We start from the raw sequence: 14725 nt of genomic DNA, 5'->3' as shown, positions 1-14725 counted from the left end.
GGTGAAGACACAGGAAGAATGCAGGCAGAGGTGGATGTGCTTTTGTTGTGTGTGTGTGTCCGGGAGGACATGGGGGCGTGTTTGCACATGTATGAGTTGAGTCCTGGGGTGAGGGATAGGAAATTCTGTAGGAGAGACCTATGGCAGCTGACAGCATCAGGTCCTGGGGACTCATTTTTGTCATTTTGTTTTGCTTGATCTTACCCCATAGTCGGGGCTTAGAGGGGAAAATCTCCAAAAAGAGCTGGTTAAAAATGATGCCCTGAGGAGGAGGGGGAGGAAGAGCCAGGCAGTGGGGGCGAGGTTGCTCAGGTGGGGCCTTTCCTCCTCCCTTTGCAGAGAGCAGCATGATCTCCTGGAACCTTAAGAACTAATAGCTGGGGCCAGCACTGTAGTGCAGCGGGGTAAGCCACAGCTTGCAATGGGTTTGAACCCCAGTACTCTGCTTCCAGTACAGCTCCCTACTAATGCACCTAGGAAAGCAGAAGATGGACCAAGTACTTGGGACCCTGCTACCCACACGGGAGACCCAGATGGAGTTTCTGGCTCCTGGCTTTGGCCTGGCCCAGCCCCAACCATTGCAGCCAGTTGGGGAGTGTACCTGCCATAGATGATTATTTAAATTTAATTTAATTGAAATTAAAATTTCATTTCCTCAGTCACATGACACTAGACACACTTCGAGTGCTTGATTGCCATCTATGGCCCTCACACCAGAATCTGAGTTCAAGGAATACAGTTCTATCATGAAGTTTCAGTCAAACATTTGCATGTCCTTTTAATTCAGCAAATGTTTATTTCATATTGGTTACACCTGTTGTCCTTTAGCTAAGTGGTTGGGGGAAAACAAAGATAAATAAGGCATGGTCGCTTTGAAAAAGTAATGCAAATTTGGAAAAGTAGTACAAATACAGAAATAACTGATACAGGCCAATGAAAGGGATGTTGTTGTTTAAGTGGGATAAGGGAGTCATATTCAGAGCTGAAGACTCTTCGCAAGCAGGCAAACGGATGACAGAATTGTATGAGAATTCAACCTGGGTAACAGTAGTGCTCAGATGGGAGTAGTAGGCAAGAGAAAAGCAGCTTGTTTGCTTAAAAAAATAATGTCTGGTTTGGAAATTAGGTCTTTGATACCAGTCCTGCTTTGTCCACTAACCAACTGTGTCTCGTGAACTCCTTCTGCCTTAGACTATTAACTACCAACTAACCTGGATTAAATAAACTACTGTAATGAATCACCCCAAATCACGTGTAACATATTGTATATACTACACTGTGTGTTATGTACCTGGGCATTTCAAGGGGAAGTACCATAGATTCCTTCAGATTCAAAAAGAAATCCCAATTCAAAAAATGTAGGGTGCATGATCCCTTTAAATTCTGTAAGTTTCATGTTCCATATATTATTTGTATTGACTTTATTGATATATTTGTCAGGAAATACACTGTTGTGCCAAGCTTAGTGACCAAGCAAAGAGCAGAGATTTCTAAATTTATTTTAAACTGGAGAGTCATACTTAGAACTATTTAGAAAGTGTCACAATTTCCTTACTGGGCAGAATATGGTCTTTAAAAAAAAAAAAAAAACTCTTAATTTGCTTTGCTGCAATTTCCATAGATGAATCAGTCACCAGAAGCTTGATTTTCAAGGAAGACGTACAGTTATTAAAATCATCTGCAAAACATTGCTAGAAGCCTCACAACCTCTTTTAATTCTTACAGGATGAGAAATGGCGCACATAAAGAAAGCGCGCATGATGTTCACACATGTACAGCTTAATGGATTATCACAAACACTCTGGCCACCACCACCCATTCAAGGCACACAACACTGCAAGCTGCCCAGAGCTTCCCTCTGGTTCTTATACCCACCATTCTCTCCAAAGTTAACTATTATTTGTCTTCTACTGTTGTAGCTATTTCCCCCTGTTTTTAAGCCTACTGTAACTGGAATCAAATGCATGTAACTGTAAATTATTCATTCTTGATACTAAATATTATTTCATACCACAACTTATTTATTCATTTCTCCATTGGCAAACACTTGGGTTGTTTCCAGTTTGGGGCTATTATACGTAACACTACTCTGAGTATCTTTGTGCTTGACTTTTAGTGCCTTTGTGTATACAAACACACATTTCTGTTGGGAACATAACCAAGAGTAAAGTTGGTAGCTCATTGCATAAGATCAGCACTGTTCAGTAAAAATACAGTGCTACTCAAAGTCAAATATGCAATTTAAATTTTTCTAGTGGCCATATTTTAAAAGAAAAAATTGCTTACAGTAATTTAGACTGGCAACGTTCCAGGTAATCGATTAAAAAAAGTGATTACAACTTACCATATTGGATAGCCCAACTGTAGATAATACGACAAAACACAGTAGCTATGCCAATTCACATCCTTGGAAGCAGTGGTTCCACATCTTCACCAACACTGGTACTATATTAGTCTATTTAATCTTTGCCATTTTAATGGTGACTGTGTAGTAATGTCTTGTTTTAATTTGCATTTCCTTCATAAGGTTGAATATCTTTTCTATTTGTTGGCCAATCTATATTCTCTTTTATGAGGAGGCCAGGCACATTTTTATATTTAATTTTTATTTGAAAAGCAGTTACAGAGAGAGACAGAGAGGGAGAGACAGAGAGAGAGAGAGGGAGAGACAGAGAGAGAGAGAGAGAGAGAGGGAGAGAGAGAGAGACATCTTCCATCTACTGTTTCACTCCCCAAATTGCTGCAACAGCCAGGGCTGGAGCTGCACCAGGCCAAAGCCAGGAGCCCAGAGCTTCTTCCAGGTCTCCCACATGGGTTTAGGGACCCAAGCACTTGGGCCCTCTTTCACTGCCTTCCCAGGCATGTTAGCCAGGAGCTGCATAGGAAGTAGAGTAGCCGGGGCTCGAACCCACACCTGTTATGGGACACTGGTATCCAGGCGACAGTTTAACCTGCTAAGCCTAAACATTGGTCCCGAGACTAGGCACTTTTTTTCTGTTGAGTTGGTCTATCTTTCTCTTATTGGTCTCATTGAAATTAGTTGAAAAGCATTCTCTCCCTCTCTCTTTTTCCACTCTTTGCAAAAATTCTCTGTAAAATTATTCTCCGTATAACATTGGCATTGTTTATTCCCTAAATGATTGTTAGATTTCCCCAATGAAGCCATTTTGACACAGTTTTCTAAATGGGAAAGTTTTAATGATGGATAATTATAGATTCAATGTATTTTTATTTTTTTAAAGATTTATTTATTTATTTGAAAGGCAGAATTATAGAGAGGCAGAACAGAGAGAGAAAGATCTTCCATCCACTGCTGCAATGTTCAGAGCTGGGCCGATCTGAAGCCAGGAGTCAGGCACTTCTTCCAGGTCTCCCACATGGGTGCAGGCTCCCAAGGACTTGGGCCATCTTCTAGTACTTCCCCAGGCCACAGCAGAGAGCTGGATCAGAAATGGAACAGCTGGGACTAGAACCGGAGCCCATATGGGATGTCGGCACTGCAGGCAGTGCCTTTACCCACTATGCCACAGCGCCGGCTACTCAAGGTATTTTATAATTATACCACTACTCAAGTTTTCCTATTTCATCTGTTTTTGTTTTAGTAAGTTGTATTTTTCTAGTTATTTCTCCCATCTAAATTTTCAAATTTATTGGCATAAAATTATTCATGATGCCATAGTTCTTTGTCATATCTGAGGGATCTACAATGATTTCTCATTTTTATTCTACATATTGATTTGTGACCTGACCTTTTCTCTTGGCTAGTCTCATCAATAGAGCTTCTCAAAGAAGCTCTCTGTGTGTTTTCCCTGCTTTATTAATTTCTGCTTTTATCCTTATTATTTCCTTTCTTCCTTCATATTTGGTATAATTTACTTTTTTCTTCTTTTTTATTTTAAGATTTATTTATTTATTTATTTGAAAGGCAGAGTTACAGAGAGGCAGAGGCAGGGCTAGGAGTGGGGAGGTCTTTCATCCGCTGATTCACTCCCCATATGGCTGCAACAGCCAGAGTTGTGCCCATCCAAAGCCAGGAACCAGGAGCTTCTTCTAGGTCTCCCAAGGACTTGGGCCATCTTTTACTGCTTTCCCAGACCATAGCAGAGAGCCGAATCAGAAATGGAACAGCCAAGACTAGAACCAGTGCACATACGGGATACTGACACTGCAGGCGGCGGCTTTACCAGCTACGCCACAGCGCTGGCCCCCATCTTCTTTTCCAAAAGATGCCTAGAAAACCAGAAACTTCTCTCATTGTACAGTGTTAATTTTGTGCCACAGTTCTGACATGTAACATTTTCATTATCGTTCAGTTTTAAATATTTTCTTTAGCTTGTTGATGTGATGTTTACATTAATTGATTTTTAAATGTTGAACCAGCCTTGTCTACTTGGGGGATCGTGGTATATAGTTCTTTATGTATATCGTTGGATTTGATTTGCTGTTGAGAATGCTTTGCATCTATGTTTATGAGACATTGCTCCATAGCTTTCTTGTAACGTCTTTGTCTGGTTTGCTGTTATGATAGTGATGATCTCACAGAATGAGCTAGGAAGCATCCCCCTACTTCTGTTCCCTGGGAAGACTATAGATAATTGATGTTATTTATTCATTAAGTATTTCAAGGATTCACGGATAAACCCATCTGAAGCACACGGTTCCTGCTTTGAAAGCTGATTTTTGGTTGTTTCTTTTTTCTTTTTTTTTTTTTTTTTTTTGACAGGCAGTGGACAGTGAGAGAGAGAGAGACAGAGAGAAAGGTCTTCCTTTGCCGTTGGTTCACCCTCCAATGGCCGCCGCGGCCGGCGCACCGCGCTGATCCGATGGCAGGAGCCAGGAGCCAGGTGCTTTTCCTGGTCTCCCATGGGGTGCAGGGCCCAAGCACCTGGGCCATCCTCCACTGCACTCCCTGGCCACAGCAGAGGGCTGGCCTGGAAGAGGGGCAACCAGGACAGAATCCGGCGCCCCGACCGAGACTAGAACCCGGTGTGCCGGCGCCGCTAGGCGGAGGATTAGCCTACTGAGCCGCGGCGCCGGCCTGGTTGTTTCTTTAATAGATACAGTCCTATTGAGATCACCTGTTTGTCCTTGTGTGAATTTTGACAGATAACGTCTTTCAAGAAATTAGTCCACTTCATTGAGGTTATTAAATCTGTGGGGGCATGAGTTGTTTATAATAGTGCTTTTTTATTATTATTTTCATGTTTGTGGGATTTGTAGTGATGTTTTCTTGTTTCCTGTCTCATTTCTGATTAAGTAATTTATATCTTCTCTATTTTTTTTTCTTAGTTAATCTAACGGAATATTTGTCAATTTTATCTTGTCAGTGAACCAGCTTTTGTTTTCATTGATTTTTCTCTATGGATTTCCTATTTCAGATTTCATTGCTTTTCTTTGCTCTAGTTTTTTACTCTCTTTTTCTTAATTTAGGTTTAATTTGCTCTCCTTTTTCTAATTTCTGAAGATAAAAGCTTAGATAATTATTTTTAGGCCTTTCTTCTTTTTCTAATATATGCATTCATGCTGTAAGTTTTCCTCTAAACCCTGCTTTTACTGAATCCCAGGAATTTTGACCTGCATTATCATTTTCTTTTGATTCAAAATATTTTCTGCTTCCACTTGTGATTTTCTCTTTGACCCATGGGTTATTTAGAAGTGTAGTGAATTGTATACTTTTATACTGCCTCAGCATCCATTTTAAATACATTTAGTGTTCTCATTCCAGAAGCAGGGTTTAGTCACCTTTGACAAAATGTCCTGTTCCTCAGCCCCTTGCAGTTCCTCAAGGTTATCTGCCTTATACAGCTACCTCCCGATGGCCACCCCTCCATGGGACAGTTAGATCCAGTGGACCCGATGCACCCTACTGACCCCCAAAGCCAGCACGGACTGTAGAGATATGCCCCAGTGACCCCATCTCAGTCACAATGCAACCTCATAGAACCCATGCCAGCTTGCCTTAAATCCACCAATCCGAACTCCCCATGGGTAACCTGCTTGGGTAATGCCCCGCACCCCAGTAAAAAGGCTTTGGCCCACAAGTGTCTCTCTGTCTCTCTTGCTCTTCATCTGCGGGTTGAGCACACCTACTCCAAAGGGCTGTCTCTTCCTACTTGCCCTGCAAGGCTTACTGCCCTCTTTCCTTTGGGATCTGAGAGTAATCCATGGTTCTGTTATCTCAGGCATGTGATTGCGCTGCTTCCTCTGTGTCTCACGGAACTGACAGAGCTCTTGGAGAGAGGGGTTCTCTCGACAGAAATAAACCAGACACAGGTCGGACAAGAACCACAAGGGTTGCCTGCACCACGGCTCACTAGGCTAATCCTCTGCCTGCAGCGCTGGCACCCCGGGTTCTAGTCCCAGTTGCTCCTCTTCTAGTCCAGCTCTCTGCTGTGGCCCGGGAAGGTAGTGGAGGATGGCCCAGGTCCTGCATGGGAGACCAGGAGAAGCACCTGGCTCCTGGCTTCGGATCAGCGCGGTGCGCCGGCCGTATCGGCCATTTGGCGGGGTGAACCAACAGAAAAGGAAGACCTTTCTCTCTGTCTCTCTCTCTCTTGCTCTCTAACTCTGCCTGTCAAAAAAAAAAAAAAAAAAAAAAAAAAAAAAAAACCACAAGAGTGTCTGCCAGTGTAAACACATTTCCTAGGAGAGGGACACCTGGTCACAAATTAGATACTTAGGCCTTAGGCTACAGGTTGCACACTTAGACATTAACCATCCACCAGGATAAAGAAGTATCCCATGAAGGGCACAATGTTAGCATTCATGGCCAGATTTCCTGGCGCTCCAGTGAGGGCAGGGCTGGCGTTCATAGCCGATCTCCAGAGAGAGACCTCAAAGCCAAAGCAGAGGAAGATACACAAAGCATATTTCTTTATTCCCAAATATATGGAGACTTTAAAGGGGTTTTAAAATAAAATACTAGTGTAATTAAACTGTGATCAGAGAACACATTTTGTGGGATTTCAGTCGTTTTGGAAATTATCAAGCTTTGCTTTCTGGCTCAGCTATGATGAAGCTAGAATAAATTCTTGAGTACTTAAGAAGAATTTGTATTCTATTTGTATTCTACAGTTGTTGAGTTCAAATTCTATATAAGCAATTAGATCAAGTTTGTTAACTGTGTGGCTCAACTTCATAGATTCTTATTGATTTTTGTAACTAATTGATTTTTGTCATAATTGCTACAAGCTGATTGATTGTTGTATTAGTAACTAAAGGAGGCATGTTAAGATTTCTCACCATGATTATGAATGAGTCTGGTTTTCTTTATAGTTCTGACAATTTTTGATTTATGTATTTTGGTGTTATAAGCTACATACCAAAATTATATTAAACAAATTAAAACTGTATTTTCTTTCTGATAAATTGAACTTTCACTCATTATGAAATATCCCATTAATCTCCAATAATGCTTTAATAATAGACTTAGAGATTATTTTGTCTGATATTAATCAGCTTTCTTTTGGTAAATCTTCCTCTAGCCTTGTATTTCTCTAATAGCCTTAAACACTATTTTGTCTGATATGTTTTGTATTTTAGATGTATCTATCATAAAAACATAGGTTCACTATTCTGAAATTCAAACTGTTATTATCTTTTAATTGTAAAGAATTTTATCCATATACCTTTAACACGAATATACGTGAGTTTAAATTCACCTCTTTACTACTTGATTTATATTTGTCCTACAAGTTTCATATTCATTTTTTTCCTTTTGAAAAATGAGGTAAATCTTTTGTACTATTCCCCCAGTATTACCTTGGAAGTTTTGTACCCTTCTACAGTTCTCTTGCTGGTGCCTATACATATTAGAATGTGTTTCCTGGACATAACAAGATCTCATATTGCTTGATACTGTTGTCATTTCCTCACACAATACAAGGAGTTTAACTCAATTTGCTTCCACCTAAATGGCATGCTATTACTGTCATATATTTTTAGGCAGATATTTTAAACCCACAAGATTGTCTTAATATTCCTTAAAAAGTCAGTATTCTTTTAGACATACCTGTAGAGTTATCAATGTTGTTCTTTTTTTTTTATATTGTAGCAAATTATATAAAATGTAAAATTTGCCATTTAACCATTTTTAAAGTTTTACTTATTTAGTTTTACCGATTTGAAAGTCAGAGTAACAGACAGGGACAGAAATAAAATCTTCCTCTTATCAGTTCACCCAAATGTCGATAATAACTGGGGCTGGGCCAGGATAAATCCAAGAGCCTAGAATTTCATCTGAAACTCCCATGTGGGAGCCAGCGACCCAAGTACTTAGCCATCACCTGCTGCCTCTTGGGGGTGTGCATTATCAGGAAACTGGATTGGAAGTGAAGCTGGAATTCCAGTGCAGCCACTACAATACAGAATGGGGGCATCCCACGTAGTGGCTTAACTGCTCACCACAACGCCTGTTCTCCCACTCCTTCCCAGTTTAACCATTTTTAGGTGCACAATTCAGTGGCATTAAGTACACTGGCAATGTTATGCAACCACCACCACTCTATTTTCAGAATGTCTTCATCATTCCCAGCAGAAACTGCACCCATTGAACAACAACTTCCCATCCTCCTGCTGCTTTCCACTCCTGGTCACTTCTGTTACACTTTCTGGCCCTATGATTTTGCTTAATCTGGGCACCTCATGTAAGTAGAATCACACAATACTTGTCATTTTGTGTCATGTGAATTTTTTTAAGATTTTATTTTGTTTATTTGAGAGGTAGAGTTACAGAGAGAGGGAAGACAGAGAGAAAGGTCTTCCATCTGCTGGTTCACTCCCCAGATGGCCACAACGGCCGGAGCTGAGCCGATCTGAAGCCAGGAGCCAGGAGCCAGGAGCCTCTTCCAGGTCCCCCACACTGGTGCAGGGGCCCAAGCACTTGGGCCATCTTCTGCTGCTTTCCCAGGACATAGCAGAGAGCTGGATCAGAAAAAGAGCAGCCAGGACTCGAACCGGTGCCCATATGGGATTCTGGCACCACAGGCGGAGGCTTAGCCCACTACACCACAGCAGCAGCTTTCGTGTGCATTTTCCTTAGCATTTTATCTTCAAGATTGAAAGCATGTGTTAGAATTTCATTGATTTTTGAGGCTGAATAATATTCTATTGTGTAGATACACAGTTGTCCCTGGGTATCTGAAGGGCTTGGTTTCAGAACTCTAACCCCAGGGACACCAAAAATACGAAGATGCCCAAGTTCCTTATATAAAATGATTTGGGCATGGGTTTCTGACCTAGCAATCGAGATGCTGCTTGAGACACCTGCATCCCATCCCAGAATGCCTGAGTTCAAGTCCTATCTCTGCTTCTGACCCGGCTTACTCCAGACTTTGGCCTGGCCCAGTCCCAGGTATTGTGGGCATTTGGGGAGTGACTCAGCTAACGGGGATATTCATTCTCATTCTCTGCCTCCCTCCCTCTCAAATAAGTCAAATAAATAAATAAATAAATTTAAAATAGTATATTTGCATATAACCTACGTACATCTTCCCCATACACCATCATCACCATCATTCATCTATCTCTAGATTACCTAGAATCCTAATACGGTGTAAATTCTAGGGAAATTGTTGTTATTTTTAGTGTTTATGAGATAACATCAAGAAAAGTAAGTCTGCACCTGTTCAGAACAGATGTCATTTTTTAAAACTTTTTTTTTTTTTTTACTTGAAGGGCAGAGTTACAGATAAAGGAGGAAAGACAGAGAGATCTTCCATCTGCTGGTTCACTCCCCAAATGGCTCCCCACATTGACTGTGTCTGGATCAGGCCAAAGCCAGAAGCCCAGAGCTTCATCTGGGTCTCTCACATGGGTAAAGGGACCTAAGCACTCAGGCCATTTTCGCTGCTTTCCCAGTCACATTAGCAGGGAGCAGGAACAGAAGTGGAACAGCCAGGACTCAAAGCGGCATCTATATGGGAGGCCAGCATTGCAGGTAGAGGCTTAATCTGCTAAACCACAATGCTGGCCCTTGGTGGAATCCTCAGATGGGAATAAGAGGCCAACTTCACTACATTTTATTTTTACTCTTGCATTTGTACCTGACCATTACGGTTCTCACCACCTTTGGACTATTGGGAATTGCTATGAACATTGCTATTCAAGTACCTGTTTGAATCCCTCCTTGTTACTCTTTGGAGTTATATGCCTTGCTGTGGACTGAATGGCAGTGTCTCCCCAAAATTCATGTGTTGAACTAACCTCCAAGGTGGCTGTACTTGGAAGTGGACATGCCGAGAAATGACTAGGTTAAATAAGGTCATGAGGCAGGCCTAGATTTGATGGGGTTGGCGTCCTTACAAAATAAGAGCCCAGAAGTAGTCACACCCTTTGTCCCTCTCTCCCATACCCCTGCATGTGCTCAGAGGAAGGGCCCTGTGAGGACAAAGTGATCACCTGCAAGCCAGAAAAAGCCTACCAGAAATTTGATCTTGGACTTTTCAGCCTCCAGAGAGATGATAGAGTAAACTCCCGTTGTTTAAGCCCTAGTCTGTGCTGTTGGCCTTTGGCAGCCTGAGCTGACCAATGCATAGCTAGACGCACATTGCTGGACCACATGGTCACTGTACCGATCCTCTGGAGGGACCAACGTTCGGCTTTCCATGGGGGTCACACCACTTTACATTCCGAGTGAAAATGCCTCAGGGTTGCAATTGCTCTACATCCTCAACAATTCTTGGTGTTTTTTGTTTCAATTTGGTCTTGATTTGCATTTCCCTAATGACTAGATATTTGAGCATTTTTTCCAAGTCCTTGGCCCAGTTTGTAATTGAGTTGTTTGGGGTTTTTGTTGCTGTTGAATCGTAAGAGTTCTTTATTCTGAATACTACTCACTTATAAAATTACGATTTTAAATATTTTATCCCATAATGTTGATTGTGTTTTTGTTCTCTCCATAGTATTTATCTACTTCTTTTTTTTTTTTTAAAAAGATTTTATTTATTTATTTAGAGTTACATACAGAGAGAGGGAAAGACAGAGAGAAAGGTCTTCCTTCTACTGGTTCACTCCCCAAATGGCTGCAACAGCCAGAGCTGGGCCGATCTGAAGCCAGGAGCCAGGAACTTCTTCTGGGTCTCCCAAACAGGTGCAGGGGCCCAAGGACTTGGGCCATCTTCTACTGCTTTCCCAGGCCATAGTAGAGAGTTGGATGGGAAAAGGAACAACCAACCAGGATATGAACTGGTGCCCATATGGGATGGAGGCGCCGCAGGCGGAGGCTTAGCCTACTACTACTACTTCTCTTTCTTGTTGTTGCCTTCTTAAAAGCTAAAGTATCAGATCCAAGAAATCACAATCAAATCCAATGTCATGAAGCTTTAGCTCTGTTTTCTTCTAATAGTTTCTGATTTTTCCCTTTTATGATTAGATTTGATAGATTGTTGCAAAAGATGTAAGGTTGAGATTCAACTTCATTTCCTTTACACGTGGATATCCGGTTTTCCAGCACCGTCTGCTGAAAATACTGCTTTCTCCCCTTTGGATCATCTTGGCCTCTTTGTTGAAAATCAGTTAATCCTATATGCAAGGGTTCATTTATGTGCTCTCTATTCCATTTTGTTGGTCTCTGTATCTGTCTTTATGCCAGTACAACAGTCTTTTGGTTACCATAGCTTTGTAGTAAGTCTTCAAATAAGAAAGTATGAAATATCCAACTTGTTCTTTTTAAAGATAATTTTGGCTATTGAGAGTCCTTTTATATTCTTTATGAACTGTAGGATGGATTTTCCATTTCTATAAAAATATCATTGAAATTTTATTATTGAGTCTCTAGGTTGCTTTGGGTAGTACTGGCATCCTACTATTAAGTTTTTCAATCCCTGGACACCAGAAAGCTTTCCATTTATTTGTGACACCTTTCAGTTCTTGCAGCAATTTTTTGTACTTTTCAGTGTGCAATTCATTTACCTCTTCATTTATTACTAATATTTTATTTTTTGCATATTACTGCTTTCTTGATTTCATTTTCTGATAGTTCATTGTGATTGTGTAGAAATCAGCTGGTTTTCATAGGTTGATTTTGTATCTGCAACTTTGCTGAGTTTGTTGATTAGTTCTGATAATTTTGGGGTGAACTCTAGGGTTCTCTACATGTTGGATCTTGTCATCGGAAAACATGGATAATTTTACTATTTTGTTTCTAATTTGGATGCCCCTGCCTCCTAACTCCCTTCCTTATTTTCTTCCCTCCCTCCCTCCTTTCTTTCTTTTCCTTCTTTCCTTTCTTTCTCTCTTCCTTTCTTTCCTCTGCCTAGTATTTCTGATACTTCATTGAACAGAAGTGGCAAAAGTGAGCATCTTTTTCTGCATCATTTATGATCCACTGTCTTTTTTCCTTTGTCCTATTAAGATGATATAATTACACTGACTGATTTTAATATGTTGTTCTGGGGGGGGTGGAGTTCACTTGATCATAGTGTATAATCCTATTAAATTAGATTCACTAGTATTTTGCTGAGGACTTTTGCATCAGTATTCCCAAAGGATATCAGTATCTTTGTCTGCCTATAGTATCATTGGCTTTAGTATCGGCACAATACTGGCCTCACAGAATGAGTTAGGAAGTAGTCCCTTCTCTTTAATTTTTTGGAAGAGTTTGAGAAAGATTGAGTTATGCATCTCTTAATGATGGGGATACATTCTTAGAAATGCATTGTTAGGCAATGTCATCACTTTGCAAACATCATAGAGTATACATTACACAAACCTAGGTGATATAAACCAATCCCTCAAGTGATCTCTTTATGCAATCAAGGGAGGCAATAAACACATACATATGAGGCTGCTGATGGCATAACACAGTATGCTTTGTAAACTTGTTTTTAATAAGTAGGAGTACATGCTAAAATGGTGGTACAAAGAATGGTATAGTAAATACATGCACCAGTAACATAGTAGCTTATTATCATTATCAAATATTACATACTATATATAATTGTATGAGCTATACTTTTTTATGACTAGAAGCACAGCAGGTTTATTTGCACCAGCATCACCACAAACACAGGGGTAATATATTGTGCTAGTGGTCCTATGAGATTATACTGCCCAGTGATGGCATAGCCATCTTAGTTTGTGTAATTATACTCAATGATATTTATATAAGGATGAAAACGCCTAATGACGTATTTCTTGGAACGTGTCTTCATTGTTAAATTGTGTAAGATTTTGTTCTTTTTTTAAGATTTATTTATTTATTCGAAAGTCAGAGATACACAGAGAGAGGAGAAAGAGAGAGAGAGAGAGAGAGAGAGAGATCATCCTTCCACTGGTTTACTCCCCAATTGGCCACAATGGTTGGAGCTGCGTCAATCCAAAGCCAGGAGCCAGGAGCTTCTTCCAGATCTCTCACGCGGGTGTAGGGGCCCAAGGACTTGGGCCACCTTCTAGTACTTTCTCAGGCCATAGCAGAGAGCCAGATCACAAGTGGAGCAGCTGGGACTTGAACCAGCGCCCATATGGAATGTCAGCATTGCAGGCAGCGGGCTTTACCTGCTACACCGCAGCGCCGGCCCCACCCCTCTCTTCTCTTTATGGGACTCCCTTAATACATTGATCCACTTGATGATGTTCCACAAGTTGCTTCTTTCTTTTTTCTTTCTGTTTTTCAGATCTAAGCGTTTCAATTATTCTAAATTCAATTATTCCAAATTCATGTTCACTTATTCTTCCTTCTCCCTGCTCATATCTGATACTGAACCTGTGTATGAAATTCTCATTTCCGTTACTGTACTTTGAAAGTTCAGAATTTGGGCCGGCGCCGCAGCTCAATAGGCTAATCCTCCCCCTGTGGCGCCAGCACACCGGGATCTAGTCCCGGTCAGGGCGCCGGATTCTGTCCCGGTTGCTCCTCTTCCAGGCCAGCTCTCTGCTGTGGCCAGGGAGTGCAGTGGAGGATGGCCCAAGTGCTTGGGCCCTGCACCCCATGGGAGACCAGGAGAAGTACCTGGCTCCTGCCATCGGATCAGCACGGTGCGCCAGCCGCAGAGGCCATTGGAGGGTGAACCAATGGAAAGAGGAAGACCTTTCTCTCTGTCTCTATCTCTGTCTCTCTCTCATTGTCCACTCCACTATAAAAAAAAAAGTTCAGAATTTTGTCGCTCCCCCTCTTCATGGAGGAACGACACTAAACCCTGCCTAGGCTTCATATCCGAGTCACGGCACCATTATGTCGCTCCCCGTCTTCGTGGAGGAACGACACAGGACCCTGCGCTGTTCTTTTGTCTGCTCGGCCCTCCCCGGGTTTGCTGCTGGTTCTTCCCGGGTTGGCTGCCGACCCTTCCACCTCCGTGGAAGGGTGGTTCCCCCTACCACATTCCCCACTTCCGCGGGGGAGCGGCACACCGCCAGCCGGCTCTCTCGGGGGCTGCACAGGTGTTCCCCTTAGATGTTCCCCTTAGATGTTCCTGGTGCATGCCGTCTCTCTCCTCCTTTATAGTCCTCTTCCACCAATCCCAACTCTGCTACCCACACGCTGAGTACACTGCTCTCCTCCAATCAGGAGCAGGTCCCACAGTTTATTGGTTGAACTGGAGGCAGCTGTGTAGAAGCTGTTTCCCTTCTCAGCGCCATATTGTGGGAAAGCAGATGCATAGAATAAGTCTTAATTCCAGTAACTTAGTCTAGTCCGAGTTGCTCCCAGTTGCTCCCCACAGAATTTGGCTTGTTTTTATAAGTTCTATAATTTTGTTGACATTCTCACTTTATACATATATGAGGCTAT

Source organism: Oryctolagus cuniculus, chromosome 1, assembly GCF_964237555.1.
Source record: "Oryctolagus cuniculus chromosome 1, mOryCun1.1, whole genome shotgun sequence".
In the NCBI taxonomy this organism is placed as follows: Eukaryota; Metazoa; Chordata; class Mammalia; order Lagomorpha; family Leporidae; genus Oryctolagus; species Oryctolagus cuniculus.
Note: the sequence above shows the minus strand (reverse complement) of the source record.